The sequence below is a fragment of the Ochotona princeps genome, chromosome 7 (assembly GCF_030435755.1).
Source record: "Ochotona princeps isolate mOchPri1 chromosome 7, mOchPri1.hap1, whole genome shotgun sequence".
Classification (NCBI taxonomy): Eukaryota; Metazoa; Chordata; class Mammalia; order Lagomorpha; family Ochotonidae; genus Ochotona; species Ochotona princeps.
Genome location: NC_080838.1, coordinates 1,662,758 through 1,674,528, shown reverse-complemented (window position 1 = coordinate 1,674,528; position 11,771 = coordinate 1,662,758). Strand labels below are relative to the sequence as shown.

The 11,771-nt window shown below is 35.7% G+C and overlaps 1 long non-coding RNA gene across 1 annotated transcript; it reads left to right on the top strand.

Annotated features, from left to right (window-relative positions):
• Positions 1–4,734: 4,734 nt before the first annotated feature.
• LOC131480742 (uncharacterized) lies at positions 4,735–9,819 on the top strand. Its single transcript, XR_009245774.1, has 3 exons — positions 4,735–4,780; positions 6,487–6,571; positions 9,686–9,819. It is a non-coding gene; the product is annotated as an uncharacterized LOC131480742 (long non-coding RNA).
• Positions 9,820–11,771: the final 1,952 nt, after the last annotated feature.

Sequence of the window (11,771 nt, the reverse complement as noted above, 5' to 3'; positions counted from 1 at the left end):
TATTTAAAATTTTAACTGCACAGTTATTTTAATTCAATATCAAATATGAAGAAATCTTGATTTTATTTAATTTTGATGTTATTACATTATAATGAATTAGGTTATTTCACCTTTTTTGTTTTAGAATGCTTTAAAGCAAAGGTTGGCAAACTCTACACAGTGGATTCTCCAACAGTTTCTTTTTTCTGTTTGATTTTTCATGATATAGTTCCGTAGGCTCAAGGATTTCCTCTCTCACCCCACCTGTTTTTTGTTAAAAAAAAAAAAAAAAGTTCTACGGCACAATGCTGCTCATTCAGTTAGAATTGTCTTTGTTTCTAATTAACATAGTATGTGTGTGAATAACTGTGATAGAGATTGTGTGGCCTGAAAGCCTGAACTGTTTATTCTCTGTGAAGAAGCTTGTTGGCACCTGCTTGCTGGCACTTTGTTCTGAAAATCATGTGTTTGGATGTAGTCACCTGATTTCCCTAACTACAAATTCCCTCATATGTCTTACAAAGTTGACTTTTCTTTTAGGAAACGCATGAAAAGCTGGAGAGTTGCAAATTCAACGTACAGGATGACGTTTTCTTTTTAGAAAAACAATTAGAAAAAGAGAAATCTGAACATTTTGAGCGACACGCATTGGTAAGACTTTTTGTATTCAATGAAAATATTATAAAATGCTAATGGGTTTCAAAATGTAATTTTATTGGCCAAAGTATAACATGTACTATACAAAAAGGTAAGGAATATAGAGGTCAAAAAATGGAGAGCACCATTTTCCAGATCCTCTGTTTTCCCTTCCTTAGATGCCATATGTGAAGTAGGGTTTTTTTTTGCATATTTTCTTACAGAACTTTCTACATTCACTACTGATGTAGGCCATATAAATCATTTATGTTGAATGATCACATAGACACTGTATAGTTTTTATTCATTAAAAATTTTGGTTAGGACATTGTAAATATGAGCAGTTAAAATCATGATGTGTGTAAGGTGTAATGTACATTATGTACCTTAAGTGTTGTGAAGTATCAAAGTTGAGATGTGGCATCTTGAAAATTGGAGGGATTTAGTAATACTTCTCTACTAACTGATACTTTCTTTCCAGGCAAAACAAAGCATCCAGACCCTGGATGATGAAAGAAAATTCCTCCAATCACAAATTGCTGCAGTAAGTTGAATTTGTCTTAACACTTGTAGGTCTGTTGCTTTTGCAAATAAATTAAATTTGATTGTTGCTTTTATTATTCAGGGATACTATTTGATGTTAGGGTTTCAGAGGTAGATGATCTTCAGTTTACACACACATATAAGGCACTTGATGAAAGTTTATTGTAACACTGTACACATATTTGAAAAGCTGTTGCTATATACTGAGTCCTGTTGAAGATGCTTGGTGTTTAACATATTAAGGCAGAAAAACTCTCATAAAGTTAGCTTTTAGTGGATGAGATACAGAATACATTGTTCACAAAATTTGCTATGCAATACATGGACATTGATAACAGGTTATGTCATTTGTCCAAGGTTACATGGCAAATTGGTGGCAGAACTATACTCTGATTCTAGGTTCTTTCTTCCTGCTATGCTGGGCTGCCTCTGTTGGCATGTTGTTTCCATGCTTTAGGATGCTTTAGCTGTTGTCCACGTGGATATACTAGGGAGTCCATGAAGATGATCTATTGTGTTATGTTAATTGTTACTGACTTAATATGTTTTATACTTAGGCTATAACAACAACCAAGAGCTTTCAAACACATTTGGATATAATTAAGGTATTGTTTGAAAATTTGCAGCTTCACGAAAGCTTGAAACAGGTTTGTACTCTATAGAGACTCTAGCTTTCAGCTATGTCATTAGAAGCACTTTGGGCATACTTGTGACCAACAACATATTAAGACCTAGAGTAGATATTTTTTCTTGTTATTATCAGAGTAGGACACTTTCTTTACCCACTTGCAAGTGTATATTTTAGGGAGGGGTACACAAGTGTATATTCTTCTGCTACTCTTTCCTGGGAGTGAAAGTAAACCAGCATATTTTATACCTTGGCAATCACAGCAGATAGCAGTTACATCCAAACCTTATCTGAGGTTTAATGGCACACGTGATTCTCGAGGTAGATAAAATGAGGACTTTATATTTATCCTTTTCTTCCCCATTTATATAGGTAAGATACACTCATTCACATGTATTTTTTTTCCCAGTAACTTGATAGTTTTTCAGTGGGAAACTTTACATATGATCAATAATTGCATTATCAGAATTCTGTAAGTGCTGTATCTGGGTCTTGTAATAGGATTACATTTTCTGTCTCACCAACATTTTCTTTAACATAATTATTTTGTTTCCTATATAGCTATTCATAATTCATCAATACACTGTTTTCAAGAGATGTAAATCTTATAAAATGTGTTTATTTGAGAGGTGGAGATAGAGAAAGTTCTTATCTTCTTGGTTACTCCCCAAATAGTTGTAATTTTAGGCTGAGCCAGGCCAACACTCAGAACTGGGAGCTCACTCTTGGTCTGCCATGTAGGCAGCAGGGATCCACCTTCACAAACCATCACCTACTGAGTCTTCAGGGTTGTATTTATTGGAAAGAGGAAACTGGGTGGACAGAGACTTGAGCCGCTTCATTATCAGAGATACTGGATGTGGATGTCGAGTGGCGCCTTGTTACATGAGAGGCTCAATCCAATTCTTCTTCTTTTTCTTCTTCTTCTTCCTCCTCCCTCATCCCCGCTCCTCCCCCCTCCTCCCCCCTCCCTCCACCCCCTCCTCCTCCTCCCTCCCCCTCCTCCTCCTCCCTCCCCCTCCTCCCTTCTCCTTCTTCCTTTTTTTTTTTTTTTTGCTGATGCTCTTGCTGGCTTTTTTTTTTTGCCTTCAGACTATTTAATTTTTGCGGAGTGTTACCAAATTAATCTGACTTTAGGCATTCCCATTTTTATGTCTTAGCTTCTGAGGTCTACTGAGTTTATTACTATTTTTCTGTCACTTTCCATGTTTTGTTTTTACAGTCATCTTTGATGCATTTCCTATTTTACCTATTAAACACTATGCCTCTAAAATAACAAAAAGCAGCAATCTTTTGTCATCTTAATGTCAAGAGCAAGTGATGGTCAACCCAGTGATAAGCTTCTGATAGAATCAAAAATACACTTTTCTATTAAAAAAAATGACTTAGATGGCATTACTTGTTACAACTACTTTTATGTAGTTTTAATTATCAGTGTTCCTGAAACAAATTATTGTAATAATGATCATTCACTAACCTTTTATTACTGCATGTTTACATCACTTTTTAGCAGTGTATTAGATAGCATCTAGTCACTAAATTTGATGATTTTTCCTTGGTTTCAATTTTTTATTATTTTTATTGCAAAGTCAGATACTTTGAGAGGAAGGGAGACAGGAAGATCCTCCATCCATTGATTCACTCCCCAAGTGGCCGCAATAGCTGGAGTTGAGCTGATCTGAAGCCAGGAGTCAGGAGCCAGGAACCTCTTCTAGGTCTCCCACACAGGTGCAGGGTCCCAAGGCTTTGGGCCATCCTTACCTGCTTTTCCCAGGCCACAAGCAGGGAGCTGGATGGAAGGCAAGCCTGCCAGGATTAGAACTAGTGCCCATATGGGATCCAGGCGCATTCAAAACAAGGACTTTAACTACTAGGCTATCACTCCAGGCCATTTAATTTCAGTTTTTTAGGGCTTACTTTTATTTGAAAAGCATGTTTACAAGAGAGACATGTAGTGTTATAGAGAAAGAGAGACCTTTTCCTCTCTGGTTGACTCCCCAAATGGCTGCAATAGCTGGAGCTTCTTCTGGATCTCCTGTATGGATTCAAGGGCCCAAGAATTTAAGCCATCCCAGACTGCTTTCCCAGGATATAAGCAGGGAGCTGGATCAGAAATGGAGCCACCAGTACTTGATTGGATACCCCCAGGGGATGCAGGTCTTTCAAGTGGAGGCCTGACTGTCTGTGCCACAGCACGGGCCCCAGTATTCATTTTATTTTGCCTGTTAGCCATCACCTGATTCTTTGGTAATTTTACAGAAAAGGATTTTTGGGGGTGTGATTGTGTAGGATATTCTCCAATGAAGGGCCAGTTTGGCAGAGAAATTTAATGTTTATTGTTTGATGGTAAATTTATGAAGTGTAAGATGTTTCTTTCATATGTATATGGAAAATTTCTTTCATGAATTTATACCTTTTTTTTACTTATCTACATAGTTTCTTTTTTCAGCCTAAGTTTGTTACTTTTAAATAAAGGATTTTCTTTCTAGGACAGGCAAAGTAACAGAATGGCAGAGGGATAGAGGAAAATGGAGAGAGATGTGTTTCCAACCATTTTATAGAAAAAAATTCATACTATTAAAAATTTGCATGGATTTTAAAGAATTTTTAGTGACAAACTTATCCCTAGTCATTTTACATGAACTTTGTAAAGTATCTGTGTTTTTGTCTCAGAAAACTTTTGATTTTATATAGATATGTAAATGAGTTAAAGAATACTTAAGCCTATTATTTTATACTACCCCAATTTGAAAATTCTTTGCAATAGGAGTCATCTTTCCTGTCTTTTTTATGTCTGTTATTGACATACCAGCCTTGTAAATGCATCTGTTTACAAACATGTATGATGAATTGCATTTTTTGTTGTGATTTTAGCTTATTGGAGAAGCTAAAATATCAAAACAAGAGCTGAGTGGACTTAAAGAGAAAAAGACACTTATATGCACTACAATACTGACAGACCAACCTATCAATGACAATGAAAATCAAATTGAGGTAAATGACTCTACTGATGCGTGTGACTGAGTTGGATAGAATTGTATCTTAACTTAGAAACTTAAAAACTTTATTTTCCAAACAAAATAAACTGAAGCAAATCATTGCAATGGCAAATTATGAATTAAATTGCTAGGCTGGAATCTTGACAATATTCTTACTGTCATATAGCTTGCCCTCTGCACCCACAATTTCCACAGCTATAGATTCAGCAAACTGTGCATCAGATCTATTTGAAAAAAAAAAAATGTATTGTGTCTGGCAGATTCTTCTTCTTGTACTTATTCTCTAAATATATAATGCTATCACTATTTCCATAACAGAGTTACTAAGTATCATTAGCAGAATAGAACTGAGTTAAAATGTAGGCATTTATGGACTGTTTGTGAATAATGCACTATTGTGCATAAGAGACTTGAACATATGTGGATTTTTGCATTTGTGAGTTAGAAGGCTTGTCCTTGAACCCTTCTTTTCGTGGATGCCATGTGAGAAATGTATTGTTTAACTTTTTCTAAGCTCAAAGATTGAAAGACCTTGAAATACATGTTAAACAGAACAATAATGAGATAGTATCCTAGCACTGTGTGCAAAGCTGTAGACCTTTTCGTTTGGTGCCTCAGACTCTTAAAAGTGTGAGGCAACTGAAGGATGGAAATTGTAGAGCAGAATAGATTTAAGTGGGGCTTTCCAGAGAAATATACGACACAGTCATGTGATATTTTTGTTACAGTGCTAGAAAATTTTTCTGCAATTCAAGAAAAAACTACCCAATGCTGGGAAACATCTCATGTTCTAATTTGAATACTTCTTAAGAATGTATTTTATCTCAGCTGAACTCCTCATTTATGTTTTCTTTTTAATACATTAAAATTTGTAATCTTTATATCACAGATTGGTCATTATATAAAATATATACATTATGTTAATGATCAGTTTTATTTGTAGCAGATAATCATCTCATACATCATTTTGCCATTTTAAAATATGGATTTAGCAAGAATGAACTATTATAAGATGTTTCATTAAGAATCACTAGTTTTGGTTTTATCTTATAGAACTTAATAGCCACAACAGCCTTGCCTGGACTTTGTTGTAGCCAGCAGCCAGGAACTCCATCTGAATGTCCAATCAAGGTGGCAGGGATGCTTCTGCTTGCACCACCTGTTGGTGCGGCGTTTAGGGGTGAATATGGTCATGGAGGAGAACTAAGAAGAAGTTGGAATCGGGAGATGTAGTGAGGATGGGAACCCAGGCATTCAGATGAGAATATGGGCATCTCAATGGGCTTCTTAACTATTGTGCCAAATACCTACTCTAGGTAGATTTATTTAAAAAGTGTAATTGTACATCCACAAGAAATACATTTGGGCTGGTATTGTGGTACTGTAGGTGAAGCTACCACATACATGAGCATCTCATAGCTCCTTGGTGCAGTGTACCTGGAAAGGCAACAGAAAGATGGCCCAATTACTTGGACCTCTGCCACCCATGTGGGAGACCCAGATGGAGGTCCTGGCTCCTGGCTTCAGAATGTTGTGATAATTTGAGTAGCAAACCCATAAATGGAAGAGTGTTTGTCTTCTCCTCTCTGTTGACTTTGAAATAAAGAAGTAAATCAATCTTAAGAGAAAAGAAATAATAAATGCAATAGTGTAAGTTATTACCTTCTGTCTTTTTTTTAAATCTCTGAACACTTTCTAAAGATGGAAAATTGCTCTGCCATCCTTGGAGAAGATATTACCGATGATGACAGTGTGGAACAAGACATGACGAGTGACTCAGAAAACGGTACTCCCTTAGGTATTAAGTCAGGATTCATCTTTTTGATAAAATGATGGCTACTTCTTTGGGTTGTTCGCCTGCAGTCCTTGTTTTTGATACACTGTGCTTTGGCATGTCTGCAACACAGTGTCATTGTCTCCATTTACATTTACCTTCAGCTGGAACACCTTCAACCAATCCCTTCAACTCCTTAGAGAGACTTGTAGTCTCCTTCCCTACTGTTCTTCTCACAGCTGATACATGTCTTCCTTACAGCAGTAAGGAAAAAATTAATACCATAATCATTTCAGTGCTTGCTTCTCTCCCTATTGTAGGCTAAACAAATGGGTAGGTGACATGCTCAAAATATGAGTGCTACATAAAGCACTAATTCATAGCTCAAGATTTTATTAAGTTAAATCGTTACACTACTTTGGATCATCACAGTAATTTTTACCATTACCCATTGCAGTTGACCTTCCAAAAACTGGGTTAGCTGAAGCCATTCACTGTGTTCTCAAACCAGTTCTGATGACTTTGTTGTTTTTCTTTTAGTGATATCTAGGAGCTGGCATTGTGGCACAGTGTTTCAAGGTGCCACCTGCAATGCTGGCATCAGTATGAAAACTTGTTTGAGTCCTGCCTGCCATACTTCCTTTCCAGCTTCCCGCTAAAGTAGCTAGAAAGACAGTGGGAAATGGAAGATGAAAGCACCTGTGTCCCTGCTTCCCACAAGGGAGACCTGGAAAGAGCTCTGCGTTCCTGGATGCTGTTTGTCCCAGCCCTGACTGTTGATGTGTTAGGGATGTGAAGCAGCAGAAGAAAGTTTGGTCTCTGTCTCTGGTTCTCCTTTACTCTCCCTCACTCTCTATAACTCGGCCATTCAAAGAAATACATCTTAGAAAATATTTTATTTTGAAATTGTTAGAGATTTACAGGAAATTTAAAAGTAATATAGACAGATCTCATGTTCCTTACAACAAGTTTCCTTCCTTGATAGTTCTTCCAAATGTTATGCTTTTCCCCACTGAACTACAGCACAAGTAATAAATACATTCATGAAGAAAGATGTGATTTTTAAATTGTGAAGGATTTCTGTATTTATTGATTTACTGAAAATGAACACTGACAGACAAAAGAGATGGGTGTTGAGAGATCTTTTATTACTGATTCAGTCCCCAAATGCCCATATCAGCTGGGGTTGGACCAAACAAAAAACCAGGAATTGATCCAGGTCTCCTAAGTGGTTGGCCTGAACCCACGAATTTGAACTTTCATCTGTTGACTCCCTGGTATATTAATAGGAAACTGGACTGGAAGTGGAAGGTGTACTTAAAATGGTGTGTGTATGTGTGTGTGTGTGTGTGTGTGTGTGTGTGTGTGCTTTTGTGCGTGTGTGATATAGCGATATTATGGCAAGAGAAAATTGCTTCTCATAGTAGGCTTATTTAGTAAGGGGAATGTTGCACGATTTTAGGCTTGAAACTGACTTGTTTTGAATCTCACATTTATTATGTCTTTTTTTTTCCTGCAAGTATACAACTTATAAAAAAACTGAATTTATGGGTGAGACAAATTAAGAGGTTAACAAAAAAACTAAATATAAAGTGATATTTATAACATTTCTTTTACAGTCAGTTTTAAGTTTGAAGTTTTAAGTTGGGTTTTAAAAAGCATCTCATTTAAAAATTTTAATTCACAGAATTTACATTAGTAAAGTATTGAAGGAAATATTTGAATGTCAATAATGATCATTTTTGAATAGAGAAGCATGGGCAGTTTATAATCTAATCTGTATTTTCAAAATACTACACTAAATGAGCATTATCTCTAATAATGAAACACTGTTTTATAAATAATTCTCGGGCCTGGTGCGGTGGCCTAGTCCTCACCTTGAACGCACCTGCATCCCATATGGGCTCTGGTTTTAATCTTGGCAGCTCCACTTCCCCTCCAGCTCCCAACTTGTGGCCTGGGAAAACAGCTGAGGTTGGTCTAAAGCCTTGGGATCCTGCACCCACGTGGGAGACCTAGAGGAAGTTCCTGGCTTCTGGGTTCATATTGGCTCAGCTCTGGCCATTGTGGTCACTTGGGGAGTAAATCATTGGACAGAAGATCTTCCTCTCTGTCTCTCCTCCTCTCTGTATATCTGGTTTTGCAATAAAAATAAATCTTTAAAAAAAAAAGAAAATACTCAACATCAATTTAATAATTGTTTTTAGCAGTGGAATAAGTAGCTTAACTTTTAAAATGAGTTGCAAAAGTTTTTTAAAAGTACAGATATACATAGTTTTGTGTGTATTCAATCATTTATTTTTAAGATATTTACTTAAAAATTCCTTGCATTTTCATTTAAATAAGTTGTGAGTATTTTAGGATAGTTATATACTCAATACACGTAATTACTAAAATTTTTGACTTACTAATACGATTTTGTATTTTTTCTTTTCATTAAGTTTGTGGCAGTGATTTAGTTTGTGGTAGTGATTCATGCCACATTTTGGAAAATATATCTTTCCTTCATTCTATCATCAAATAATACACTGATTTTGAAGCACTCAGATTATTTAGAATTGGTAGTTTTCATTTTTATAGATTACTGTAGGTGAATTAGCAGTTGAAGGTAGGTTAAAGTTTATACTTTTCTCTCAGACATAGTTTGGTTTAAGTCTAGAGGACATCTGAGTCTTTATTAGCCATAAGGTCTAAATTCCTTATATGATTTATAACACATATTATGTTTAAGCCTAAAAGTTATTGCTGAATAGAAATATAATACTATTGAGAGGCAAATTCTTTACTAGATAAAATGGATATTACTGATTGTTATGGAAATAGTTTAAGGAAGTATTGAAAAAAATGCTTTTAAAAGCCTTTTGTAATGGATGTTAGCTTCTAGGTTGAATAATAGATGCTAAATTCAATGGTGGTTTTTGAGGATTGTATAAGAAAATATGAAACAATATTTAAAATAGTAGATCTAGATCTTTAAACTATTGAAAAGCATTAGATGTTCTATTGTTGGAGCCATTTTAATTTTGTTAATTTTGTTATTAACTTATTAATTTGGTAACTTTTGCCCTCAGATGTTAGTGTGTAGCTTAAAATATTCCTTCTGTTATGACCTAAAATTTTCTTTAGAACATATTGAAAATCATCTGACTGAACAAATACCTTTGAAGTCAGAAGGGACACAATTTGGAAGTGAAATTGGGACACATCCGCAGGAAGTCCCAATGATGACTGAAGTATATCAAGGAAATGACATGATGCCATGCAGGTAATAAAAATCATTGCCAACTCCATTGGATGACAAGTAAAATACCCTTTGAAAGCATAGTCATATATTGTATGTTCAAATTTCTGTGATTACTGAATATTCTTAATTTATGATTAGATTTGCTCATTCATTTTTTAGGGTGGAATACTGTTCACCCATTGGAAAGTCTGATATTCTACCATCTGCAAGAAAGTGGTCCCAAACCATCTACCATTATGCTCACTGAAAAAAATCCAGTACCAAAGGGAACATGTGTTTTCTCTGATATAAAGAAACTTTCATGCAACATAGAAGTTAAATAGCTATATAGGTAAACATGTGTATACATACATTCCCTCTGATGAACTGTGGAATGGAGAGTAGCATAGTGGGAAGTGAAGATCCACTGCAGAGTGTGTCTCCACTCCTAAATAAAAGAACTCTCAATGAAAGCAGTTAAATATACCTTGATAATAGGATGTTGGACTTTCTACCATTGTCTATACCTACAGTGTGTGATACATTTAAATTGCAGAATGTTGGATGTGTGATTGTTGCTGAAGGGCCATACTGTTGTAATAACATGGGGGAAAATGGTGGGGAGGGGGACTGGGTAGTGGGAGGGTGGAAAGCATGTGCCTATGGAACCATAAAAATAAAACACACGTATGTTTGTGTGTGTACACACACACACACACACACACATATATATATATTATAAATTTAAAAAATATTATTTCACCTTAAGATAGTTTCTTTAAGAGAGAAACTGGGGCAGATAACAGAAAGTGTTGAAAGTACTATTGGAAGTTTTGAACTAGTTCATAAAATCTTGTGTAATTTCCAGGAATTGGCTATTCAGTATGTGATTGCTTTAAATTAAATGATATTTGAGACTACGTCAGGGAATCTGAGCATGTCTGGTTTCAGTATCCTTTATACACATCTCCAATGTATGGAGTATCTCATTTAGAAAATTTTAAGTGTCAGTTAAATTTTAAATCCCTTATACACAACTCCAATATATGGCAAACTGATTCCTGTACCCTGTGTGAATTGTTCCTATGGAAGTATTTCTTGTCTTATTAACTAAGAGGAGTTAATTTGCCTAATTGATCAGGGTGATTTCCTAAGCCATTGCTGACTTCTGTTTTGTTATATCCTGTATTGATAGGTATTTTATGGCTTTATTTAAAATACTGGAAAGGAACTTCTTAGGAAGGAAGAATTATTTTTGGCTAATATGCTGTAGGTATAGCGTCCAAATTAAGTAGCCTCATAGGTTCAGAATCTGGTGAAGATAGAGAACAGTGGAGGGCTATTCATTACACAGTGGATGATGAAGCAGAGATGGGACGCATGCTCTGCTTTTATCCCCCATCCTCTCTAGAGGATTGCCTTCCCAGGGTGACCTTAGGCCTCTCATGTTCAACTAACTCCTAGATTACATGATTAAATTGATTGATTATGTTAATGGCTTTTAAAAAATGTTTCCACATGTAAGGTAAGTTTCATGATAGAACTCTTTTATTATGTTATCTCAGTGTCTAATGCTGTGTAGGACACATTGTAGATATTCAATAAATATTTCTGATTGTATAAATAAATATGCTTAGTACATTTATATATTGGAGAAAGTGTGTGTGTGTGTGTGTGTGTGTGTGTGTGTGTGTGTGTGTGTGTTGATGCCTGAATGTAGAAGTCTAGAGAATTCCTTTGAGATAATGTATTTGGAGAATCATATTTTCTATTTGTTAAGATTTAGTTTTATTTATTTGAAGGTAGAGTTACAGAGAGGGAGAATGAGAATTAATCTTCCATCATTTGGTTCACTCTCCACGGGGATACAGTGGTCAGGAACTCGGATTCCAGGAGGTGACAATGGCCAGGAACTCATATTTTTTCAGGTTTTCCATGTGGCTTCAGGGGCCCAACCACTGGTACTATCTTCTGATGCTTTCCCAGGTG